Source organism: Myotis daubentonii, chromosome 3, assembly GCF_963259705.1.
Source record: "Myotis daubentonii chromosome 3, mMyoDau2.1, whole genome shotgun sequence".
In the NCBI taxonomy this organism is placed as follows: domain Eukaryota; kingdom Metazoa; phylum Chordata; class Mammalia; order Chiroptera; family Vespertilionidae; genus Myotis; species Myotis daubentonii.
Window position 1 is genome coordinate 52,764,033 of NC_081842.1, and position 27,548 is coordinate 52,791,580.

Consider the following 27,548-nt stretch of genomic DNA (forward strand, 5'->3'; position numbering starts at 1 on the left):
CACCAGGTGGGCTGCAACTGGATGTGCGGTTTTTTTTCAATCGGAAGTGGTTACGAACCCTCGAATCCTCTGGGCTTGCTCGGGGTGGGTCTCTGAGGCCCCAGACCCCACAGGGAGAGGCGGCACGGCCTTGCAGCAGTTGGAAAACGAGGGAGGCTCTGGAGCGCAGCTGCTCGCCAACACTGGGGGATGCGAAGTCCCGGTGTCCTGGAGAGGCGAGCCACGACCCCGCCCTACTCAATTTACATTCCCATCCAGGCTGTGCCAGAGGCACAAGAGAAAACGCCTGCACTTTTACAAACTCTCAAATCCACTGAGCTGGTTCGGGCGGGATCATGAGGCACCAGACCCTACGGGGAGAGGTGGCACGGCCTTGCAGCTGTCAGAAAGCGAGGGAGGCTCTATCGCGCAGCTGCTTGCTGGCACTGGGGGACGCAAAGCCCCGGTGTCCCTGAGAGGCGAGGGGCCACGGAGACGCCGCCATTGCTATTAGCTCCGCCCTGGCAACTCCCTGAGACCCAGCCCTAATCAATTTACATCCCCATCCAAGCTGTGCCAGGTGCACAAAAAGACCCACCTGCGCTTTTGCAGCCTAACCCAACAAATTGCAGACTTCAACTCCTCACACCCATGGGAGACACACTCAAGAAGCAGACCCAGGAAAACCAAGACGGCGGCGTAAGGAAGAGATCTGTGCGTGCTGCCTCCCACAACAACATTGAAACTACCAACTATAGGACAAACAGCGATCATACGGAACCATGGGAAAGCTAGCCCAGTGGAAGCTCTACGACTGGAAGGAAAGAAAGAAGAGCATTGAGACTGAGTAGGATGTGCAGAGGCACCAAGTACAGAGCCCAACCCAGCAGGCTGCAGATTTTGGCTCCTCGCATCCAGGAGGGACGCACTCGGGGGGCGGAGTCGGGTTCGGGGCAGGCCGGGCCGGGCCCGGCTGGGCCAGCGATGTGGAACCCTTGTACCAGCAGGCGCACAAGCACGCCCACCGGTTCCAGTCTCGCGTGGGACTCTGGGGGACGGCAGACAGGCAGTCTGTGCACTTGGTGGAGGACGAAGTCCAAGCAGGCGTGCTGGATGTTCAGCTACCAGGAACACCTGGAGATTTTGTCTGGTGGGGAGCCGCCCAGCGGGGGACAGAGTGCCAAACTTTGTGTTTCCCCGGTGAGGCTGGGACGGCCCCGTTGAGGTTGAGATGGCCCCGGTGAGGCCGAAACGATCCAGGTGAGGTCAGAATGGCCCCGGTGAGGTCGAGATGGCACCGGTGAGGTCGAGACGGCTTTGGTGAGGCCGAAACGACCCAGGTGAGGTCAGAATGGCCCCGGTGAGGTCGAGACGGCTTTGGTGAGGTTGAAATGGCCCCAGTGAGGTAGGGACGGCCCCGGTAAGGCTGGGAAGGCCCTGGTGAGGCCGAAATGGCCCCGGTGAAGTTGGAATGACCCCGGGGAGGTTGAGACATCCCCGGTGAGGTCGAGACGGCCCCGGTGAGGTCAGGACGGCCCCGGTGAGGTCAGGACGGCCCCGGTGAGGTTGAAACAGCCCCAATGATGCCGAGACGGCCCCGGTGAGGTTGGGACGGCTCCAGTGAGGTTGGGACAGATAATGGGGATCAGTATAGACTGATGAACAGGAGTATATGCAGGGGCAGAGCAGCATTGAACAGACTGTCAAACTGCGGTGGGAAGCCTGGGGAGGGTTGGGGGGGCTGTCTAGGGGATCAACCTAGGGACTTGTATACATGCATATGGGAGTAACCAATGGACACAAGACACTGGGGGGTGGGGGCCGGGGGAATGTCGCGGGGGGCGGGGGGGGGGGGAGAAAGGGAGATATATGTAATACTCTTTGTAATACTTCAAGAAATAAAAATTATTTTTTTAAAAAAATGGAAGTGAGACCAGTCAGGGAGCAGCAGCAAGAGTTCTGTGGATATGGGAGAAGTAGACAGAGTCAAGCATCGTCCTGGGGGTGGACCCCCAGGACTTGTTGATGGATTAGGGGTGTAGTGAGTGTGTACGTGTGTGTTGGTTACTGAATGGGGCGGGGTGGGGGGTTGATGAAGGGAACAGTTTTGGGCGATCAAGGTTTCTGATTGGTCTTGTAAGTTCTGAGATATTGTAGAGACGGCCAAATGAGAATGCAGTGATGTGGCGGCTGGAGGGCTAAGCTGAAGATGAGTATGTGGGAGTCAGCTTCTTACAAGAAAGTGGGAGCTCCCCTTCTGTCTCAGACCATTTTCAGGGTGCTCTGATAAAAATACCATAGACTGGGTGGCTTAAGCACTCAGCACGTACTTCTCACAGCTCTGGAGGCTGGAAGTCCAGGATTAAGGCACCAGCAGATTCAGTGTCTGGCAAAGACCCACTTTCCAGTTCATAGGCGGTCGTCTTCCCATTGTGACCTCATACGGAGGAAGGCACGAGGAAGCTCTCGGGAGTCCCTTCACAAGGACACTAATCCCGTTCATGGGGGCTCCACCTCCGTGACCTAATCACCTCCTGGACTAGAGGCCCCGCCTTCTAATACCATCATGTTGGGGATTAGGATTTGGGGATTATGAATTTGGGGGAGGGGTGCTATAAACATTGAATCCATGTCATTTATGCCTGTAGCTCTTCAGAAAGGAGATGGATTAGGGAGAGAGTGAGAAGAGGGGTGAGGAGAGGGCTGAGCAATGACTGGAAGATCCCCAACATTAGAGTAAGGAAGACAAAGAGGGGCCAGCAAAGGACCCTACCAAGGACAGCCAATAAGGTGAAAGGAAGGCCAGGAGAGGGAGGGGTCACAGATAGGGCATGTTTCAAGGAGTTGGGATGCTCATCTGGGTCCAATGTTGCTGAGACAAGGAAGCTTCCAGATGTATGGATAGGTGAAAAAAGCAAGGCATGGAACCAAGCACATAGTGTACTATAATTTGTGTTTTAGAAAAGTACATGTGTGTGTGTGTGTGGGGGGGGGTGGTGGTGGTGGATATTTTAGCTGATTTGCAGGTTTACTTAGAGCAGCGGTTCTCAACCTGTGGGTCGCGATCCCTTTGGCGGTCGAACGATCCTTTCACAGGGGTCGCCTAAGACCATCCTGCATATCAGATATTTACATTACTATTCATAACAGTAGCAACATTACAGTTATGAAGTAGCAACAAAAATGATTTTATGGTTGGGGCACAACATGAGGAACTGTATTTAAAGGGCCAGAAGGTTGAGAACCACTTAGAGAATAGCCCTGGAAGGCTCTGCTCAAGCCTGATAACAATGGCGACCCTGAGAGCAGGGAACCCGGTGGTGGGAGACGGGGTCGGCTGGGAAGGAGACTTTTCACTGTGTATCAGACCCTTTAGTGCTTTTACATGTTTGTGTCAACATTACAATGAGTAAGAAAGAAAAGTACTTTTCTTTCGAGAGTTGCTGTAAGGATACTAATACATCCTTGGCAAGCACGTGGTGAGGATTAAATGAGACGATGCACATAAACTGCTTAGCTCAGCCTCAGCCCTGTGTTTGCTGAGGGTTGGTTGGGAGGGAGCCGCAGAGAGAGCCTTGGCCTGTATGTGCGGTTCCCAGAGCTGCCATAACAAAGCACCACCAACTGGGTGCCTTCAAACAACAACAACGAATTCTCTCCCAGGCCTGGAGGCCAGAAGTCTGAAGTCAAGGTGCCAGCGTGGTCACGCTCCTGCTGAAGGCTCTAAGGAAGAACCCTTCCTCGCCTCTCCCTCTCATCACCCTTCGGCACCCTCGGCTGGCAGCTGCATCGCCCCACTCTCTGCCTCCATCAGCACATGGTGTCTGTCTTCACATGGCCCTCTTAGAAGGACATCAGAATTGGATTGAGGCCTAGTTCAGTATGACTTCAATTTAACTACATCTGCAAAGACCCTATTTTCTAGAAGGTCACATTTAGAGGTACTGGGTGGACATGAATTTTGGGGGATTCTCAACCCAGTGTAGCTGGCAGGTCAGATTATCACAACCACAAGCTTATCTCTGACCTGGGCGTCTGATTCTTGTCCATAAAATGAGAGGGGGGCACTGGAGGCCCCTGGAAACTCCCTGCAGCCCCACAGGCAAGGTCTCCTCAAGATGTTCCCAGAAGCCTCTCCAGTAGGCACATCTGGCAGCAGGAACAGGACTGAGGAGGTCAAAGCCCACCTGAGCGGTTCACATTGCCGCAAGTTTGGAGGTGCCCGTGGCTGTCCCTGCAGATGCCCCTGGGACACCGAGCCGTCAGTGAAGACTTCTTACGTGATGAGCTGCCAGGCTGCCAGGAGGGTTCAGGCTTTGGCTTTAATGAGGCTTGAACTCTGGGTGAGTCATAGCTGAGAATTATAATAAGCAAACCCAGTCCTGCCCAGTCCTCTGTCACATAATTCACGGGACACAAGTAAATTCACATTCCTGTTGAAAGAGGAGTTGGAACAAACTGGATTTGGTGCGACAGAATCCAAGGGACATCTGAGGTCATAAACTAAGCAAATGGGCGCTGCTGAGTCAACCTACAGCAGCTGCCAGGCAAGGTGGGGACAGAACCGAGGAAGACACTGTGGATGGGGATCAGGAAAACCTACCCCACGGTGCATCCAGGGGATGAAACAAGTTCCCTTTGGGTAGCTGGGTTGCAATAAAAACAACACGTACCCAGAACCTGGCTCCTCACAAAGGCTTTTACATGTTATTCTATTTGATTTGATCCCCGAGAGTCGTGAGTGGGCGGGAACTTTGATCTCAGCTTCCCAGGTGAGGAAATTGAAGCCGGAGTGATGCTGGCCTCACCCACGAGACCACACCAACCACTCAGGGTCCTCCCAACCCAGGGCCTCTCCCAGGGAGGCTCCTCCAGGACAGTGGTCCTGAGAGTCACCACCCAAATCGCCAAGCCCTACGTCACCCAATAAAATGTGAAGGTAATAACCTTTCATAGGAAAAACTTGTTTCCTCATTCTCATGTAAAGGGTGAGTACATACAGCTTTGTAGAATGTTGCTATTTTATTGATTTATGGCACACAACATAAATACAAGCAGAGTTCTTCTTGTGCAAACAAGGGCTCAAGGCGAGCCCAAAAGATCCCCTTTTAGCACCTCAGCTACTCCAGACAGACCTCCTGGAGTGACCACAGGACCATCCCGACCCCCAGGACAGGGAGGCAAGTCCCATTCCTCCAGAGAACGTGGTCTTTAGAAGACAGCCTGCCTCACTCTGCCAAAGTGAACTTCCCTGGGATTCTGCTGAGGACACGGCCCCGGAAAAAGCCCTGGGCCGCCCCATCCCACTGTTCCAGCCCTGGACGGGGCAGGGATGGGTTAGACCCCACTGCAGGGCTGTTTTCCGCCATGGGAGGCGCTGGCCCTGTTGCCAGTAGGGTGATTTGGAGCTTTAGTCAATAAACGACATGGCCATTAGGCACATGTTTGGGACTTGCTTTTGGTTACAGCTTTAAACAGAGAAAATGAATGAATGGAAAAAATGGGGAAGTGCTATTTTATAGTGATAAGAGAAGTGGGCATTGAGTCTGATCACCCTTGGGCTGAAGCTAATATTGCCATCTCATCTCTGTGGCATTCAGGTCCCAGCCAGCAGAGAATGCCTGGGTGTCAGAGAGAGGCAAGGAAGGAAGGAGACAGAGCCAACGTCATGGACTCACTCAAGGTCACACAGCTTCTAGTGGGTGATTGAACTCTGTGGGAGAAGGAACCATGTCTGTCCAGGACACCGTTTGTCCCCAGCACCCATCAGGGTGCCTGGCAGAGGGTGGGTGTCCATCAGGTGAGCTGACTGAGTGAAGGCAGGCAGGGAGGGAGGGGGAGCAGCAGGCGAGAACACAGGCCTCTCCTTGTTCAGGCCAGCGCTCCACAACTTATGTCACTATTCTGAGCAGGACAAGAAGAAGCAGGAATAGAGTGAGGCGAGAGAGTGTGTATGAGGACCCCGGAGGTTAAGAACATGGCAGTAAGGTATGAGCAGGTGTTTTAGGAAGAGGAAAAGGATGGAGCAAGTCTGAGAGGGTGGAATTCCAGAGAGGGGTCTACTTTCCAAACTTAGGGTGCTGACCCGGGCCTGGCTGGTAGTGGTAGTGACTCAGGCTACAGTAGAAGAAAAAAATAACCAGGAATGTTTTCCCCAATAATCCTGAACCCACACACCCTTTGCAAGAACTCCACATCAGGCCTCCCCGGCTCTTCTGCTGGAGTCCTGTGGTCGGAGTGAAGGGGAAGCTGGGGAGGAAGAGAGGGCAGTCACTCACCTTCCCCAAAGAAAAGAAACAGCAGCAACCTGCAAATCTGCTCAGCCTGCTGTCTCTAACATTCGCGTTCTGTATCTCATTCGAACCCTGAATCAGCCCTGTGAGGCTCCCATTCTACAGATGAGAAAATTGAGTCCCTTTTGAGTTCTTTTCACACATTTAGTTTTCTGTTAAATAATAAAACCAAACTAAGAAGGACTATCAGTGTATTTTAACTTAATTAGGAATAATTCCTTAGTAACCCCATGGACAGAACTTCTAATAGACTTTGCTGATGGGCTGGTGGGGAAATATTTGGAGTCAGAGAAATCTCAGCAGCAGTGCAGTCAGCATTTTATGGAACATGTACTATGGACAGGCCACTATCTTTTACTCATATTGTCACATTTACTCTTTACTCCTAAGAAGTTGGTGCTATTATTATCTCTAGTTTACAGATGTTGAAACTGAGGCTCTGAGACATTGATTACCAAGATCGCCCAATAATAAGTGGTGGCCTCAGAATATTTTTAATTATATTTACTTGCCTATGCATGAGACTGGCCTATGCCAAATATTCGATCTTCAGGGGACAAAAAAAGGGGACCTGGAGTGGAGCAAATGGGAAGGGAGGAAGAGCAGGAAGAATAAAGGAGAATCAGGAAGGTTATTTTCTGGACAGTGAGCAGCATAAATGAAAATCACAGATTTAAAAAAGCAAATTTAGACTTTAAAATTGTGTATCTTTTTATTATTTCTTCAGAATCATATTCATATTCTAAATCACCTGCATACATAGACCTTTCAATTAAGATACATTCTCCGGTTTATCGGGCATGAGAAATGAGGCTACATCGAGACTATTCTGGAGATGATGACTTCTCCTGATACATGTCAGGCCATGTCTTCATGGAAAAAGTTTCTTTCTTTTTTTTTTTTTTTAATTAAATCTTTATTGTTCAGATTATTACATTTGTTCCTTTTTTCCCCCCCCATAACTCCCCTCCTCCCAGTTCCCGCCCCACCCTCCGCCCTCACTCCCACCCACTGTCCTCATCCATAGGTGCACGATTTTTGTCCAGTCTCTTTCCGCATCTCCCACACCCCTTTCCCCCCCAAGAATAGTCAGTCCATTCCCTTTCTATGTCCCTGATTCTATTATAATCAACAGTTCATTCTGTTCATCAGATTATTTATTCACTTGATTCTTAGATTCACTTGTTGATAGATGCATATTTGTTGTTCATAATTTGTATCTTTACCTTTTTCTTCCTCTTCCTCTTCTTAAAGGATACCTTTCAGCATTTCATATAATCCTGGTTTGGTGGTGATGAACTCCTTTAGCTTTTCCTTATCTGTGAAGCTCTTTATCTGACCTTCAATTCTGAATGATAGCTTTGCTGGATAAAGTAATCTTGGTTGTAGGTTCTTGGTATTCATCACTTTGAATATTTCTTGCCACTCCCTTCTGGCCTGCAAAGTTTCTGTTGAGAAATCAGCTGACAGTCGTATGGGTATGCCCTTGTAGGTAACTGAGTTACTTTCTCTTGCTGTTTTTAAGATTCTCTCTTTATCTTTTGCTCTTGGCATTTTAATTATGATGTGTCTTGGTGTGGTCCTCTTTGGATTCCTTTTGTTTGGGGTTCTCCGCGCTTCTTGGACCTGTAAGTCCATTTCTTTCACCAGGTGGGGGAAGTTTTCTGTCATTATTTCTTCAAATAGGTTTTCAATATCTTGCTCTCTCTCATCTTCTGGCACCCCTATAATTCTGATGTTGGTACGCTTGAAGCTGTCCCAGAGGCTCCTTACACTATCCTCGCATTTTTGGATTCTTTTTTCATTTTGCTTTTCCCGTTGGATGTTTTTTGCTTCCTCGCAATTCAAATCATTGACTTGATTCTTGCGCTCCTCTGGTCTGCTGTCGGGCGTCTGTTTAATATTCGTTATTTCAGACCGTGTGTGCTTAATTTCTAGTTGGTTCCCCAATATAAGATCGAGGGTCTTATTAGTTTTCGTGTAGATCTCATTAAGTTTATCGGCAGCTTCTAAACAGTTCTTGAGAGACCTTAAAAGTGTGGTTCTGAACTCTATTTCTTCCATTGACAATTTTGTCCTGTTTCTTTGTCTCCGCATTTTGTTATGCTTCTTTGGTGCACCCCCTAGTGGTCTTTGTTCGCAGTCTTATAGATAAATCTTGATTGTTGTAGCTAATTCCAGGGAGGGTTTGACCTCCAGGCCAAGTGGCTATGAGAATCAGCTGTGTCAGCAGTGAGAGAACTTCTGTCCTCTAGGGAGGTGCTAATCTAGCCTTTGCCTGAGGCTATCTGGCAAATGCCTCTGTGCAGGGCTTGGGCAGGGCGGGTCGAACAGGATCAACAGGGTGGGCCGGCGAGAGCAGTTATGGCGGCTCTCAGTCCTGTCCCCAGGGGCTCTGCCTCTCTGAGTTCCAGCACCCGCTGCGAAGCTCGGAGAGAAAGCTGCACTCGCTCTGACCGAAGCCAGACAGTCCGCTTCTCCCGTTTGAGCCTGGGTCCCTAAAGACTCGCCTGTATCTGGAGCTCAGAGTCTGCGACTCCCTCCCGATTGAAAACAACAACCGCGCCCTCCGCCGCCAGCCCGCTCCGTGCACTCCGCACCTCAGAATTTGACTTCAGCACTGCGCCTCCTCTGAGTGTCCGTATGCGTTTCTCTTTCCTCCTAGTTGTAGGACTTCCACTCAGCCAGCGTTCCTGTGGTTCTGCGTGATGTCTGTTCTGTGTTTTAGTTTCACTTTTGAAGTAGTTGTTCAAAGCAGCAAACTCCGGCGTTAACCTATGCCGCCATCTTGGTTCTCCTCTCGTCTATCTCCATGGAAAAAGTTTCTTAATTTAACTGTTTAGTGGAGAAAATGTTCTCAGCCTTTCTCAGAAGGCCCATCTCTGGGGAAGAATGGCTCTCCTGCGGGCTGTCAGCTGGGCTGAGCTGAGCTGGGCTCTGCTTCCTGTGTCCTTAGCTTGGATCTAAAGATCTGGGAAGAACTAGGCCCTGTTTTGCAACTGAGTCTTGAAAGACCATCTGGATGATCTCCCTTAACAGCTGCAGGTGTAAATGGCAGCTGAGAGCAAGCGTCACTCAGTACAGATTCATCTGGCCTCGCAGGTCACACTGTCCTTCTCAGAGAAAGGCCGCAGAGTGCTCTCCTGACAGGAGCCCTCAGGCACTGGGTCCACCAGCACTGCTGTGAGTTCCCGAGGCAGGGTCTGCAGTTTTATTAAGACATGACAGCTGGAGATGAAGACACTAATGGTTGTGAAGCTCTTATCTAATGCTGACACCTACCCCTAGATGCTGATATTTCTGGATTGATTGAGACCAATAGACATGATGGCGAGAGCCAAAAACCTGGAGACACTAAGAGATGATGCCCAATTCTGTCAATAGTGTGCTTCATAAAGCACTTCCGTGTCCAGGGCCTGATATCACACTTACTGGGTCACTCTGAGAGCAGGAACCATCAGATGCATTTTACAGATGAGGAATGAGCCCCGTGGGAGGTCCCAAGATGAGCAGCAGTGGCACCAGGCCCAGAGTCCACAACTCCTCTTGCTTTCTCCTCCAGGGCCATAGGGATGACTTGCACCTCACACACAAGGCTGGGCCAAGGGACCCCAGGACACAGGTCAAGGCATGCTTTCCGACATCCTAACACTCTTCCTACTGAACGCAAGGGCCTGAGCACTGGTGCCACTCACAGACACAGTGCTAAGGCAGCTGCATGTGAAGGTGAAAATGGAGGCCACGGGGCAGTGGTGTCATTGGTCAGGGCTGCCTGGACATCCCCTCTCTGGGAAGGAAAATGCCAGAGGATACTCAACACACCGACCTGAAACCGAGGAATCACCATGACTCTTTGGGGCAGGAAGAACACAGCAGAAATCTAATTCGGACTCCAGAGGCCTGGCCCACTTCCCTGTCACTTCCTCCCAGATCTCAGCTTTAGCTGGAGATTCCAAGAGGGCAGTGGGGTAAAGTGGAAGCTACACTGACCTTCTCCCAGCACCAAACTGGAATTACAAGTAAAAATAGAAAAAAATATTCTGAATAACCGACTGAAGCCTGGCTGGAGAGAGGCCTTATACCCAAGGACTTACAGAGGAGGCCACATTGAGACTGTAACTCAGGGCCACACAGAACATACCTACTGCTCTTCCAAAGGTTAGCCCTCAGAAATGTGGCAATAGACAGGCTGTGCCCAACCACCCTAAGCTCAGGACTTGTTCCCGATTGGCTGAGCTTCCACAATGTGCACAGGCACCATGACCCAGAGCTAAGCTCAATGCAGTTCTTGTTCAGAGAAAATGGAAAGCTCCCAAGCACAGAGAGGACAAATCTACTCAGCACCTGGGCATCCCCCACGAAGGCCAGTAGAAGGCAGGGGTGGATGACATGTAAAGGACACCTTCCACGTTTCTGTTAAGCTACTGTGCTTTGGGGACCTGCTGTGAAAACCTCAGTGTTATATTGATCTCCTACTTTATCCTATTCCTGGCTCCATGAAATGCAAATCCTCAGGTTGTGGCTGTCCAAGGAGGAGTAGAGAGGAGATGTGCCAGCATGTCAGGATTCTGGGATTGGAGCAACCTCAGCCATTCATGTTGGTGAGAGATATGCCACCCCTCTGCTTCCAGGGGCCGTGGTGAGCGGACTAATGAGGTGCTGGGCCGGGATATTGGTGGCATCTAGTCACACCAGTGAGGACCTCCTTTCCTCCTCCTATCTATACCTCTTTCTAAACATTCCAAGAATGAAGTTGATTTTAGAGGAAAACTTAGTAGCAACCAGAGGCAAGTGGGCCTGCCTGGCCCTTGGCCTCTTACCCCCACTGGCCAGTCCCATAAGAGGTGGCACCCTGAGGCCCTCTCATTGTCCCTCCCGCATCCAGTCACCAGGGAAGCCAGGATTGAGTGAGCCACCTCCAGAGCTGTTTCCAGCCACAGATACTAGAGGCCAGGACAAGAGAGCTGGCATGACCGGGACCCTGGTCCTCCCCTGCGCCCTATAAGCCCCACCCCAGTATAAAGCCTCGTCCACCTCACAGCCCCACAGCAGCCCAGACACGTCAGCAGATCAGAGAGTGAAGGTCAGCTGGTCTGGGCCTCCACAGCGGAGCAGGACCAGCTGTTTCCATGACTTCCGGGCTCCTTCCTGACTGGCTGGGCTGTGAGTTGGGGGTGAGGGGTACAGGGCAGGAAAGAGGGCAGAGTGGAAAGTGGCTTAGGTCCACTCTCTCACTTGTTCACTTACAACTCAGGGGGTGCAGGGGCCTTTACAGCTGCTGAAAAGATTCCTTACCTTGACAGAACCCAGATAGACACAGTCCATCCAAGAAAAAGCAAGTAACTTAGTGAGTTTTCATTGTCCCCAAGTCAGAGGGAGCAGAAAATCTAAAAAAACTGAAAGTTAACACACGCCTTTGAGATTTGCTTTTACTTCCCTACTTTTGCCTGTTTGCTCCCTCTTCTCTTCTATTTTTCCTCAGTAGTATTTTCCTACAGTCCCAGGTTCCCATATTAAAACTCTTGGAAAAAAACAGTAAACAAATTGCTTCCTTTACTGTGTGTGTGTGTGTGTGTGTGTGTGTGTGTGTGTGTGTGTGTTTCAATATTCATAGCGACTTGGCTGAAGACAGACACTTCGTAAGAAAACACAAGAACTTTCCAGAGAAACCCTGAAGGGGATTGGCAAAAGTGCAAGCGAGAGGGGTCCAGCTTTGCTCTTCGCCCAAAGCAGCCCATTCCATTTTCTCTCCTAGAGGCCCAGCTCTCTTTCCCTGGGGACTTGTGAGGCTGAGCCCTTCTACCTTCGTTCTGCCTGCCACGGGCCCAGGAATTTGCAAACAGAACGAGGGCAAGGGCACAGGGGCCCAGACCCATGCAGACCCAACTTGCCAGCAGGGCACACAAGCTCCTTCATAACTGGATCCCAGTCTCTTCCTTCTGCCTCATCTCTTGATCCCGTGGACCCCTCCCCACTCTGCCTCACTCCCTACGCCTCCCTCCTTCCCACCACCTAAGCCCTGGCCATCCCTATCGATGGCCAAACCTCTTTTCCTGCCGTCCTTTTTCTACCTAGCCAGCTCCTGAAGTTCATTCAAGGTCCTGCCGAAAACCCAGTTCCTCAAGACATCGTCACCAGACTTTCTTTCCTCTGCGGGCACAGTGAGTGCCCCGGGCCTGGGTGCTCACACAGCCTTGGTACGCACCTTTATCCTGACACTCAATGCCCACATTGTAGCCGCACGCTAGGCACCCCTCTCTCCCTACCGGTCTTGGAGTTCTCTGACGCACGTTAGCAGTTTGTTGGAACTCCACAGGTTTATTTTCTTGATCAAACAGCCCTCTGATAGTATATCAAAGAAAGTTCGAGCTGGTGCATTTTCAGATCCACAAACCAAATTGATTTTTCTGAGAATGTCATCAAACTCCACAGGAAGGGTAGAATTCTTAACTTGATTTTTAAATGAAAAGGCAGCCTTAAAAAAGCAGTAAGTCATGCTGTTGTTCAATTACATTAGCTGTTTGCAGCTCAGAATCATTGTCATCAATAATCCTGCGAATCTTGGAAAGTTTCATCCAAATCAGCTCGTTGGCTAAAGCTGGAAGGTGCTGACAGGATCTCAGCTAGAGATCGTGTGCTATTGTAAACACCACTGTTCCACCCCGGGGCCATCAAGGCAGGAAGCACTTCTACCGAGTTATTTATTGCTACTTTCCGTTTGCTTGTGTATATTTTCTACACGATACAGGTATCACTTTTGTAAGAAGAAAAAGCAATACATTTTTTAAAGTACACAATGACAATCAGTTAGGTTGATTAAGACTCTAAAAGCTCAAGGAGGAGGAGGGGCAGGAAGAAGAGAGACTCTTAAGATGTTTGTGCCCCTGAGACCTGCAGCCTGAGCCCTGGGCAAGAGGCCCGATTGCTGTCCCAGCGGTCAAGCCAAAGTCATAAGGCCAGAACTCCCGGGATGGGGAGGGGCGGATGACATGTTGGGAGCTGCAGGAGCCCTTCTCTGCCCAGCTGTCACATGTCCTGTGCTCACTGCTCAGAGCGGCCACAGATGTTCCATGGGAGCACTAGAAAATCACACCATTTGGGTTTTAGACCTCCCAGCTTTGGACCGTATAGCTGTGGGACCTTAGACAAGTGGCTACTCCTGGGTTTCTTCATCTACAAGGGGACCACACGTCTGCCTGCCGGGATGTCCATGACGTGGGTTATAAACTAGATAGTGGTGCCTACACAAGAGGGGTCATTATAATCACTGTTGGTCCTGGTAGAAGGTGAAATAGAATTCATGTCCCTTTTGCAGGTTCACAGACATTTCATGAGCTGAAAAATACTCAAATCTCCACAACTATGTGGATAGGTACTATGATTATTTGCAATTTATAAATGATAAATCAGAGGCAGCAAAATTAACTAACTGGTTTCTAACTAACTAACTAACTGGAGCAGAGAAACTAATATCTGAATCTGGGGTGTCAATAGCAGAGTCTGCGTTAGTAAACCATGGCTTATGCTTACACACGTACATGCATACACATGCACATGCACACACATGCACTGGGCACCCCCCACCCCCCCCCCCCCCACACACACTCCCCCATCACATCCCAAATACGCATCCAGAGTCTAGTTGCATTCTTTAGTTTCAATCCTGAATCTTGTTTCTTTAAAACTTAATTGCCCCAAGAAACTTCTAACAGTTACCTCTGGGGAGTGGGAATGTGGAGTGAGGGAGGGGGGGCTTTCCTTTCCATTGTACACTGTTTTGTATTATTTTGATTCCTTTTCTGAGTAAATATTATATTTAAAAGAATTAATAAAAAGACATACTGCTCTTCGTTGGTAGGGCTGTGCTTTTAAATCAAAGTTTTAAAGTTTAATGGAAATAAAAATTCCTTTGCCATTCACAGGTTTTAGAGCCTTATTTATCTAATGCCCCGGTTGCTGGGGATCTTTCCAATTTCACGTTGGAATCGAGCCTGGGTTTCCTGATTTCCCCACCTCCAGCTCTCAGCCTCAACAGCAAAAGCCAACTCAGCCCCTTCCTGTGGTTTCCAGTTCAGCAAACTTGGTGGAGGGAGTGGGGAGGACGAGAGAGGGGGAGGGGAGGAGGAATGGGGAGAATGCCTCATCCAGGAGAAGCCAACCTGGGACCTTCCAGCACAGTCCCCCATGCTTGGTAAAAACAGGGTCAAGTCACAGTCCGGAACTCCAAAACCTAGTGATGGAGGCCTGGGGAGGTGAAAACCACACAGAGAGGTCAGGATCTGGGGGAGGCAGGCTCAGAGAAAGGGAAGGGAGGTCTGGATCACCTGTTCGGAGAAAGAGGGGCACCAGCTGGAGGGGCAGGGACGGAGCCCTAGCACCTGCGGTGGCGTCTCCTCTTCTTTCCTTCCAGGCTCCAGAGGAGTCTGAGAGACAGGAGTCCACCAGGTTGGTGAACCCAGGAGGGGCCATGGAGCCTGCCCTGTCAGGTCTGAGTCCAGGCGTGGGCTGACTCCGTCCTGCAACCAGCTTTAATTAAGTTTCTGGAGGAACCCAAACACACTCTCAAGCATTATTCCCTCAGAGCGGGACTGTCAGGCAGAAGATGGAGAGAGAGAAGCAGGCTGGCTCCCTCCTGCTACATACATCCACTTAGCAATGTCACTTTAATTTCTCAAAAACATTCTCTGACAGACCTGGTCTGAGCCCTGCTCAGGGAGCCTAGCCAGCTGATAGACGAGCTAGGGGACAGCTAGAGTCCATCTGCCTAACTTGCTGGGGGAGAATTCATTAGCCAGCCACCCACTCTTCTGTCTCCCCAGACCTCAGTGCTGGGGTGGTCTGGGTGCAATGTGGTGAGTGTGCAGAATAATCCCTGTGGTACAGTCACGGACCAAAGAATCCCTCCACACTGAGAGCCCATGGGACATTGTCTTTGCTGTTTCCCCTGCAAACAGGCCATAGAAGCACTTGGCTTTCTCCTCTGGCCACCTCGGGGCATTATCAGGGCTGGGCTCGGCCACTGCCGCTGTCAATGTTTGCCCGCCTGGGGAATGCTCACTCATATTAACCAGGAAGCAATGAGGAGAAGCCGTTCGGCTCCCTCAGTAGATGCTGTACAAGCAGAAAGCAGGCTCTGAAATGTTATCTGGTCTGAAACCTCGGGTGTCTAAATATTTACCAAGAATGTGATTGGCATTCCCTCATTTGGCACAGCCAGTGTCCACCGAGTGCTGGAAACAGGAACCAAGCTTTCCAATGGAAGTGCCAGCGCCCTGAGACCCCAGACCTTCCAGCACCCTGTCCTTGATGTACCTTTGGGTTGGCCTCTCCGGCTACACACCCCACACGGAGCCCTCGACCCTGGCTCCATGAGACTTCTCAGAGTTCTCCAAGCACACCGGCTCTTTCTCGTGATTTGGGTCTACACTGATTGCTCCTCCTGGCCTGCCCTTTCCAGAAGGTTCCTCGTGGTAGCATGAGGCACACCTCTAGGTCAAGGACACTGAAAAGACTTCATCTGGGGTATTAACTGTGGTTGACTTGTGGAGACTGCTGGTAGTTTTGTAATGACCCCATCCAAGCTGTGAAGTGAGTTTAAGGATTCATCATCGGGCTAATCAACATTAACTGCCACCTCCTCCATGATGCCCGCAAGACTCCCATCCTCCAAAGTAAACGTGATCTCTTCCTCCCAACATTCGTTTGGCACTCAAGTCATTTTTCATTTTCCATCTCATATTACAAACATTTGACTAGCTTAATCCACTTTCTCTGCTGGCCTCTGGGTTCCTTAGGGTAGTGACTGTGTCCTACTCATCTCTGTATCCTCCTTAGAACAGATCGTTCCTTGCTTGGAGTCAGTGAGGTCAAGGTGACTGAATTAAAATTCTTTCCTGGGGACAGCTGGCTGAGAGCAGACTCATCTTGAATATCCTCAGGATGAGTGTATTTTGAAAGGGGGCTGGGTGATTCTGCATCCTGCAGTGTGGGAAGTGCTGCTTCAGAGCAGGTAGCAGGGCTACCGAGGGCACAGGGCATCTTGCTGAGATGAGAGTGGGGGTGGTAGGGTTGCAAGATAAAACACAGGTACCCAATGAAGTTAAATGTAAGTATACCCTAAATATTGCAGGATACATACTTATGCTAAAAATTATTAATTATTTCTCTGAAATTCAAATTTAACTGTGGGTGTGCTGTATTTTTATTTGCGAAATTTGGCAATCCTACATGGGGGTGCCAGGGAGAAGGCACTGGAGATCATCTCCACAGACTTTCTAGGGGCACTTCTGTCCACTAACCTGTGTCTTCATGGAAGGACAGCCTGGGGATGAGCCCCGCCAAGCTGACTGCCCTTTGTGGCTGTCCGCGTTCGCAAGTCCCCCGGTGTTTCCAGATGAGGCTCTTTGATATTCCATCACCACTTCTCTTGTGGGCTTGGCTTCCTGTGAAGGCCAGCTGCAGAGAGACCCAGGTGGCGGGAGCCATGCATGGAAACTTTAGGAAGCCCTGAGAAGGTATTTTAATGTATTCAGCTGTCAGCGTCACTAGGTAAGGACCTCGTCTGTGTTGTTCATCATTGGACCCCCAGTGCCTTGCACAGTCCTTGGTATCATGTAGTGCTCAATAAATACTTACTAAATAAATAAAGACCTCGGTGCCATTGGGCCTTCTCCACCCATGATTAGACTTACCTCATCCACAGCGATAAAAATGTGCAAAAACAGGAGTTGGCATTCGGCCTTTCCTTTACAGGAGCCATCACTAATTTCCATTACCCGCTAAAGTGTCCAAGTGCATCAGGCTGATTTGGATAAAATCAATTAATGTGTCCTCAGGGAGCATGGCTGCGATAAGAGCAAGATAAGACTGCATCTTCTTAAGTTAATTTATTTCTGTTTGAAGAGTAATTAATACTTTTCAATGGTGTGACTTCAGAAGACAAAGAAAAGTACCAAGAAGGGGAGAAGTTCATGCCATCATATGACCTCAGGCAGACTGAGTTATTACAGAGACACTGAGTTGCATCTGTGTTTTGTGGTGCCTGCCTTCTCATTTCCTGCTCCACTCAGAGTTGCTGAACACCTTTCTTCTCTCCAGTTTTCTCCTTTTCCTCTTCTGTCGAAAACCCTGATGGAGGACGTGGCGTGATCCTGGATTCTGAGATTTGATCAGAAGTAGATGCTTGTGGTTAAGAAGGACCCAGAGATCAGAGGAGCCATCAATAGGGGACAGCAGGAAATGGCAATTATAATGAGGGCCTGGCTTGGGGGTGGCACTGGGACCACAGAGGTGACATCACTGGGTGGGATCAGTGGACGTCAGTGACAGGGTTAGTCAGGAAGGGTTTCTAGCTTCCTGTCTTGACTGGTGGGGGGTGAGGTGGTGGGGTGGTGAGGGTACCAACCAAGACTTCATTGCAAACGACAGAAGCTGACTCTGGATCTCTAAGAAGAAATGGAATTTAGTGGCCGTATATTTATTAGAGCTCACTGGACCAATGTGAAGCCTAAAGAACCAAACTCAGAAAATGGGAAGAAACCAAGAGAGCCTGGGGCTTGCCTGGTCAGGTCATGGCCAAAGCCTCCCTACCATTGGACACCTGCTGCACCTGCTCTCCGCCCCTGTTGCTGTAAATAATCTCTCGCTTTGTGTCACTGTCAAGAACCAAAACCCCTTGTGCAAGGTCTGATGGCCAAGCCTAGGTTCTGTGCATATGCCCCTGTCACTAGGGGGCATGTGTGGGAATGTGTGGCCCCCTTCAGACTCACACTGATTGGAATTTCCTCCAAATAGAATAAGCAATCAAGTATGTGATGAGAGAGAGAGAGAGAGAGAGAGAGAGAGAGAGAGAGAGAGAGAGAAGAGAATCCCTATTTCCTCTGGTGACATTAAAGTGGGGAGTGCAGGAGGAAGTCCATGTTTGTATGGAGTAGGACAATGAGTTCAGTTATGAGCATACTGAGTATGATATGCCCATAGGTATCCAGGTGGAGCTGTGGAGGGAGGCTGACATTGGAGATGCTTATCTGCTGGCTGTCTTCAAACAGGTGACAGGCCGTTGGTATAGCATCTGCCCTGCATCACTGTGGGACTCCAGCCATTTTTGCATTCCACATCTTCAATAACTGATGTCTTCTGAGAAGCCCAGGACTGAAAGCAAGGGCCTGCAGGAGGTGAAGGTTTGGCTGGATCCTGTTTTCCCAGAAGTCCCAATTCTTGGCTTGAGTTCCTGATCATGAAAAATGACTAGCGAATAAGAGAAGTCACGCTGGCTAGGGCAGGACATAAGGGCAACTTTCGACTATAGCTGATGGGAAATAAGCTGGAAGAATTGCCTCTCCTTTTAGGGCTTTGAAGCCTTCATTTTCAGGTTCAATTCATGCTTCGGAAACACAAATACCTCAAGGGTATCCAGGAACTCGGAAATGTTCAGAGCAAGCCCCAGAGCTAGTGAATTGCAAGGGGACTTAGGGACCATTTAGTCCAACTTCCCTGTTTTAAACACAGAGAACTTTCAAGTTCTCTGATTGTGAAACAGTAACACAACCTTTCACCCACACCTCCACCCCATCCCACCAGCCCTGCCTCCCACCTGAGAGGAAGGGAGGCCTCTGTAGGATGCAGCTGGGTGGAACACCTCCTCTTCCCCTGGAGGCAGTGACGTCAGTCACTCCTAGGAGATGGTTAAAATGCTGCTATTGTTATATTCTGGCGAGTAGATTCTGGATTATCCTCCCATGGGGGCTGGTCATGAGTCACTATAGCACATCCTCAGGAAGAGGCTGGCCGCACTCCCAACATGGCCAGATCCCGCAGGGAACTTGGGAGGGACCCTGAACTGGGATGTGTGAACTGGAGGCTCCTGTGGCTGCTCCTGTCACAAGTTGGGGACCTGACATCCACCTGCCGGGGAAGCCAAAACCCACCTGTGTTGGCATCACAGGGCACTCAGTTAATAGAATGAGGTAGCCTCGGCGAAGTCCTCACTATGACACTGAAGGGTTAAATAAGAGAGCAGGGGGAAGTCCCAGCAGGTGCCTGCACAGAGAACCTCTTCAATGAAAGCCCGCTTCCCTGCTTTCTTCTTACAGGAGGACCTGGAAGATGACCAGCTCCCCCTCCTCACTCCAGTTAGGCAGCAAGGAGACAGGAAACTGCCCTGGAGGAGGGGATGTTCACAGATTCTGGAATTTCAGTCAAATCCTTTATTTTTGATGATTAACCTACAGACTATGGGTAGCTGTATAAGAGGCCAAACAAACCTAGAAACCTGCTTTCAGCCAGCTTCGGCCTCAGAGCTTAGAGCTGCTGTGATGGCAACAGAGTTTCAATTATAGAAGCCAAAAAGACCCAGAACCTGCTTTCAGCCCTCAGAGCTGGAGCCGGCTCTCAGCTCCAGTGACAGCTATAGAAGGTAAATAAATCCTAGAATTAGAAAAAAAAGGAGAGGCTGGGAGCTTAAGTTGCCCTCCAGCCTGAAAACGGCTCTCAGGCCCTCACCCAGACTGGCCAGGCACCCCAGTGGGGACCCCCACCCTGAAGGGGGTGTGGCCAACTGCAAACAGCCATCAGCCCGTCATCCAGGCACACCAGGCACCCAAGCGGGACCCCCACCCTGATCCGGGACACTTTCAGGGCAAACCAGCCAGCCCCCACCCGTGCACCAGGCCTCTATGCTATACTACAGGCAGGGCGGGACAGCGCGAGCTGCCATCCGGGCCCCATGTGCAGCCCTGGGCAGCGGGGCATAAGCTCCGCCCCCAGCTGGGACCCTTGTGTGCCACCTGAGGCCCCAGCCGGGACCCCTGTGCCGCCTAAGCCCCTCACTGCTAAGCCCTGCCCCCAGCTGGGACCCTATGACTATTGGAGAGCAGGAAAGTGCCGCTGTGCCCTAGGTCGCTATGGTGATCCGGCCATCGGTAAGTAGAAAAGTGTGGCCTGTAGGCAGCCCCCAGCTGCACCTGATCCGGGAGCAGGAAAGCAAGTCTGGCCTGTGGGCAGCTCCAAGCTGGGCCTGCTCCCTGGTTGCCATGGAGACCTGGGAGCAGGAAAGCCCGGCCTGTGGGAAGCCCCCAGCTGGGCCTGCTCCCCAATCGCCATGGCAATCCAGGAGCAGGAAAGCCCGACTTGAAAGCAGCACCCCCATCCTGGCCATAGCTCAAGGGAGAGTACAACATGCAGTGGAAGCCAGGAGCCTGAGAGATCAACACAGAGGGGCTCCTGCTCCAAGCCTCCATGGTGTGGCTGGGGGCAGGCCCCCAGCAGACACACACACACACACAGTGCCTGCTCTGAGCCTCCAATGTGGCTGGGAGCAGACCCCCAGTGGAAACACACACACACACACACACACACACACACACACACACACACACACGGCAACTGCTTCGAGCCTATGTGGCGCAGCTGGCGGCAGGCCCTAGCAGACAAACAGACAGACAGACAGACACACACACACACACACACACACACACACACACACACGAGACGCCTGCTCTGAGCTTCTGCTGCCAGACTGTGGCCATCAGTAGGACATCCACTGAGGGCTCCCAGACTGTGAGAGGGGCAGGCTGGGCTGAGGGAACCCCACCCCCCAGTGCATGAATTTCGTGCACCGGGCCTCTAGTATTAAATAAAGAAGGTAAATGGCTCTATGCCATGGAAAGAGAGTCTGGAAGTGAAGAAATAAAGGAATGAATGAATGACCATAGCCTGGCATGGCCCCAGTTCTCCTTGGCTGTGCCATTTTCTGGAAAGGAAAGGGTGCGGTGGCTTTGTTCATGCTCTCCCTCCCCTCCTACCCTCTCTCCTGCTGCATACCCAGTCCCCACCCTTCAGCGTGGCCCAGATGCCATATCCTCTAGTGCAGTAGTTCTCAACCTTCCTAATTCCGTGACCCTTTAATACAGTTCCTCATATTGTGGTGACCCCCAATTTCATTGTTACAAATTGAACATAATTAAAGCATAGTGATTAAACACAAAAACAATATGTAATTATATATGTGTTTTCCGATGGTCTTAGGTGACCCCTGTGAAAGGGTCGTTCGACCCCCAAAGGGGTCGCAACCCACAGGTTGAGAACCACTGCTCTAGTGGGAAGCCTTTCTTGATCCACCAACTTGTAAATTCTCTCTTTTCTCTGTCCTTTAAAGGCCTCACCTTCACTCTCTGAGGACCCTTATTTCTAGGCCAAGTGATGGATATTGACATGTATGTCTTACCTCTGTATGCCCTCCAGTGCCCAGGGCCTAAAGCAGCCCCTTGCACAGAATGTTAAGGATTTCTTGGCCCTCTGAGGACTCCCAATGCCCCTGCCTCTTTGTCCAGGATTGTTTGAGTGACTTCCCTAGCAAAAGACCTTTGAACAGAAGTGGAGTAGAGATGCATTTCTTGGAATGAGCAGGGAGTCTCAGAGTTGGAAGCAGTCCTGGGATGAGAGTTGTGTCCTCTGGCAGAGAAAGGACAAAACAGATCAAACTGAAGTGAATGCAAAACCCATGTCAGGGCCCAGGGTAAGGCCCAAGGGCCAGGAGGAGATGACCATGGCTGAATACCAGGGAGGATGAGAACGGTAGGGGTGGTGAGGGAGGGGACAGTGCTCAGCATGAGGCAGGGCTTTAAACCAGCTCTCTGTATCTCTGTCCTTGACCGAGCCAGCCGGCTGCCCATGAATAACTTCAACACCAAGGGAGATATCTTCCAGAGGATACTCACATAAATGTTGAATAGAATAATTTTTATGATAATGACAATAATAATAACAGCCAGTTTTTTTCCCCAGTACTTGTTATGTGTCAGGCACTGTCCTAGGTCTATTTTTTAAAAATATATTTTTATTGATTTCAGAGAGGAAGGGAGAGGGAGAAAGAGATAGAAACATCAATGATGAGAGAGGATCATTGATTGGTGCCTCTTGCACACCCCACACTGGGGATCAAGCCCACAACCCAGGCATGTGCCCTTACCGGGAATCGCACTGTGACCTCCTGGTTCATAGGTCGACGCTCAACCACTGAGCCATGCTGGCTGGGCCATAGATCTATTTTTGAATGTGTATTTCATGTAACCTTTTCATTAAGAAGATTAAACGAGAAGTAGATATTATTATTACCCTTATTTTATAGATGATATATTGGAGGTACAGGGCTGTTAAAGTAGCTTATCCTCAGCCACACTAGTGAATGGTAAAGCCAAGATTTGAATCTATTCTCTTGATCTGAAAGGCTGTGCTCTTAGCCAGTATTCAACAGAGAATGGGATTAACAGTAAAACATTTGCTCACCTAATTTTTCTCCCAACCTATACCACTCCCTCTTAAGATATTCTCTGCTAAAGCTGCTTGTTATAAGAAGTGATAAAATTTATCTTTTAGGGAATAATCCATAGTTTCAATAGAGCTTTTGGAGTAATCCACAGAAAAACTTCTGTTTAAAGGAGAACTTCAAAAGGACTGATAAAAGCAATTAAGAATAATAGAATCATTTATTCTCTTACTTCTAAAGGTTTATTTCATTGTAATTTATTTTCTATCTTATTTTATATTTATTAGGACCTAGTAACTAGTAAAAAAAAAAGTCTAGATTTTTGTTTGATGGAAAGGGAGTCTCAGAACAATGAAATAAACTATTTAAAAAGTAACCTCTGGCACCTGAATGCTAAGTGATAGGTTTATTCAAATCCTTATAGATATTAAATGCATACTTTCTATTTTCCTGATCTAAAAAGAGATAATAAATCAACATTTCCACATAATTTTTGAAACATAAATGCTTTCCTGTCTGAAAATATGGCTTGTGTATTGACAGTGTATGTACGAAGTGGGATATTTTCAGCTGCAGATAACAGAAGATCCCAACTCAAATTGGCTTAAAGAATACGGGCAAGTATCATTTCTCATAATTGCAAGTTCAGAGGAAGGCAAAGCCCAGGCCTGGATCAATCAGCAGCTTAATCAAGTCATCACGGACTCCATGTTTTTTCATTCTTCCACTCTGCTATCCCCAATTTTGGTTGGATCCAAGACCACCTGCTGGATGGCTTTGGTAGTCCCACGTGTGACCCCCAGAAATGACAACATCCAGAGAAATGACAGAAGCTGTCTCTTCTCTTATCTCTTTTATTAGAAGCAATAAAACCTCTCTCATAAAACTCCCAGCACACTTCCATCAATCCCTGTTGGACTCTGGTCACATGACTAAAACAATTGCTGGGGAGTCAACCACCATGATCACCCAAACAGATACCAGTCTTTTTCCAGGCTGCATTTCTGAAATAAAGACCATATATATGTCCAGATATCAAACTTTTACTAGCTTTGGAAATCAAAATCTTAAAAAAAGGATAAAAACCTGACATTTTATAAAGGTGGGCCTATGTTTTTTTCTGACTGATGATGAATTGTCTCTATGGCCATGGACCACAAGTAACACCTGCCCAGGATCAGTATTTCCATGTAAGAATTCCTCCCCTGCATGTCTCAAGAAAATTTATGTTTTCCAAATCCTGAATACCAAGAAAAGTCATCCAAGAAATTGGGAAAATGGGGAAAGTATTATAGTTCTTCTGTGAGAATGAAAGATTAACAATGAACATAAAGACATTATTAGCAGAAGGCATCCACTGATGTCAAGTCAAAAGCAAGACCGGGAAGAGCTGACAGGTGGAGCTGAAGGTGAAGGCTGACATTTCTGGGGACCAGGACAGGAAGATGCAAGAGAGAGGTGATCACAGTCTCACTGGTCAGTCTTGCTGGTGGCTATTCCCTTGTTATAAATGTGTTCCTGGGTCTTTCTGCTGCTAATGATGATGCACTGCTGCCCCACATACAATAAATATTAATGTTTGCATGTATAGTATGAATTAACACAAAATCTGTGAATGGTACATACCACTACTAAGAGATCTAGATGCTACATTTCAATGACCACTCAATGATGTTCATGACAATTTTTAGTATTTGACTATTTGCTGTAAGATATTACCAAAATATAAATGCCTTATTAATATCATCAAGAACAAATATTTTACAAAGGTTGCCAAACTTAATATTTCTTACTTATTAAATAAAAAGTTTAGATATTCATATAGTGAGTAAAGAGTATGAAGAATGTCAGAAATTATTTTTATTTCTTAAAATAACTTGATTTTGGTAATTCCTGAGAATTCCTAGGAATTTCAAGTTTTTATCTCCAGTTCCCAAAGATTAATGTCTCTTGGAAATCCAGAAATAGTACTTGGCCTCTTAGGCCCTTAAGAATTTTTGTTGAAAGGAAGAAAAATGAAGGTGATGTTTAGTATCCAGATCACTGGATCTTCTTGTAATGCAAGCATGTGGTAAGAAGGAAAGAACTAGATACAAAGGCAAATATGTTTGTGGCTGTGGAAATAAGCCAGACAGAGAAAGACAAATACTGCGTGGTATCACATCTAAGTGGAATCTAAAGAAAAGTCAAACTCATAGAAAGAGAGAATAGAAAAGTGGTTGCCAAAGGCTCAGGGGTTGGGGACAGTAAGGGAGACGTTACAAAGGGTACAAACTTCCAGCTATTGGATGAAGAAGGGTCCAATGTAAAACAAGGTGACTATCTATAATAATAAAAGCATAATATGCTAATTAGACCAGACGTCCTTCTGGATGACCTTCTGGACAAAGCTGGGGCTGCAAGGGATGCCCAGGTTCTGAGTGCCTGCCTACAGCCAGAGGGAAGCCTGGGTCCTGGGTGCCTGCCGGCAACTGGAGAGAAGCCCGGGTCCTGGGTCCCAGGTGCCAGAGGGAAGCCTAGGTCCCAGGTGCCAGAGGTAAGCAATGCCGGCAGCCGGGGGAAGGAAGGCCTACTCTTGCACAAATTTTGTGCATCGGGCCTCTAGTAGTTGATAATACTGTATTGTATACCTGACATTTGTTAAGAGAGTAGAACTTAAATGTTCTCACCAAAATAAATCTATATATATAAAAGCCTAAGCAACTGAACGATCGGTCGCTATGACACACACTGACCACCAGGGGGCAGACACTCAATGCGGGAGCTGCCCCCTGGTGGTCAGTGTGCTCCCACAGCAGAAGCACCGCTCAGCTGACCGGCAGGCACCAGATGCAGGGCTCACAGCTGGCTGCCACAGCCCGGAGACCACAGCAGAGCAGCAGTGAGCCTACCAAGTGGTGGCGGTGGCAGCTGCAGCAGGGCTGGGATGAGCAGGAGTGGCAGGCAGGAGTGGCAGGTGGCATTGGACTGCCAGTTTTGGCCCGATCCCTGAAGGCTGTGCTGAGGGACCCCATCGGTGCATGAATCCGTGCACTGGGCCTCTAGTATACTAGTATACATAAAAGTGAGGTGGCTCATATACATATCAACACTAATAAAAGAGAAAAATGGTAATTGGCGTACGAGCTACCCTTTTCATTGGCTAATCAGGGCTATATGCAAATTAACTGCCAACTAAGATTGGCAGTTAACTGCCAACTAAGATTGGCAGTAAACTGCCAACAAGATGGTGGATAATTTGCATATGTAGGCACAATGCAGGGAGGCGAAAGGGAAAGCAGGAAGAAGCCCCCTGCCACTGACAGTGATCAGAAACCCAGGGGGGAGCTAAGAGCTGGGGGGCAGGGCAAAGGCGGCACTGGGGCCGCCTTTGCCCTGCCCCCAGCCATAATCGGAGAATCAGGTGCCTTTTCCGCCCTGGCCAGTGATAGCAGGAAGTAGGGGTGGAGCCAGCGATGGGAGCTGGGCACTGTCGAAGCTGGCAGTCCCAGGAGCTAGGGGTCCCTTGCCTGGGCCTAAAGCGAAGCCCACGATCGTGGGGCCGCTGCAGCTGCGGGTCCCCGCTGCCCGGGCCGGACGCCTCAGCCAGAGGCATCCTGCAGGGGCAGGGGCGGAGCCGCGCGATCACGGCACCCCCTCGTTGCCACTGCAGGTCCCCGCTGCCCGGGCCGGACGCCTAGGCCAGAGGCGTCAGGCCTGGGCAAGGGGCCAATCCTGCTATTGGAGGGTGATGGGGGTCAACGCCTGAGGGCTCCCAGTATGTGAGGGGGGCAGGCTGGGCTGAGGGACACTCCCCCACACACACACCCAGTGCACGAATTTCATGCACCGGGCCCCTAGTCCTATATAATAAAAGGCCAGCGACCGTAATGGCATAATGATTAGAACGACTGATCGACCAGTTGCTATGAGGTGCATTGACCACCTCTCAGTCCCTCCCCCCAGTTCGCAGGCTCCGATAGATTGCCAGATGGGAACTGGGGAACCGGGGTGGGTGTTGGCGGTGAGGCAGGACTGGGGACTAGTGAGCAGGCAGAAGATGGCCCTGATCGCAGTGTAGGCCTAGGGACCCAGCCTGCGCACGATTTTGTGTGCTTGGCCTCTGGTATATATATAAAATCACTATGACTATACACTTCAAATATCTGATAATTTTATTTATCAACTATTCCTCAACAAAGCTGAAAAATGCTTATTCAATAATAAAACTGCTTCCTTTCTCTTCTAAAAAAAATTCTGTACCTGTGGGCAGGAAGTTTTGATGTTTCTGTGGAATGGCCTCTGTTCTCTAAAGCAGTAAAGGTAGCGGTCATTTGTTGAGAGGGAGAGTGGCTAGCAGAGGGTTTTAAGAGACTGGTAAGGGCTTACAATTGCCCTTGGAGGGGATGAAAGAGTCATCTTGAGGATACCTAGCAGGGTTGTGGACCTTTTGAACTCTTAGCTGAAGTCCTGAGCACTCAATAAAGTAAAGAGAGGAAGCTCCTGACAGGCAGTGCCCCACGACCTTAGATTTTCTGTGTGGACACAGGGTGCCCACATGCACACACACAAGCACACACATGCGCACACTCCCAGCACAAACCCAGAGCAATACAGGAACTAACAAACTGCTATGAAATGTCCCCTTGGCCCGTGGCGAGAACTGTCACAGAACGGGAGGTCAGCGTTCCCCATAAACACCAGGAAAGAAGTTGCTGCAAACAGCATGTGATTGGAATAGGGAGAGGAAGTACTTTAGCAAATATGGCAATTGGATCTAGCAGTAGTACTAGAAATGACTGCTCTTGCTTGTCCTGAACTCACCCTACATTTTACCTCCTACAAAACCATGCCTGTAAGCTTTTGGAAGAACCCAAATGTGGCTCCTTCTTCAGTAAACGGTCATGTGCCCTGTGTCCAGCCTCAGCTGTGCCACTAGTTGAGTACGTGACGCTGGGCTTCTCTGGCTCCAGTTTGCTGCGAGCAGGATGTTCTGGTGAGGGTCCTTGGGGTGGAGGCATTGCTCTAGGTAC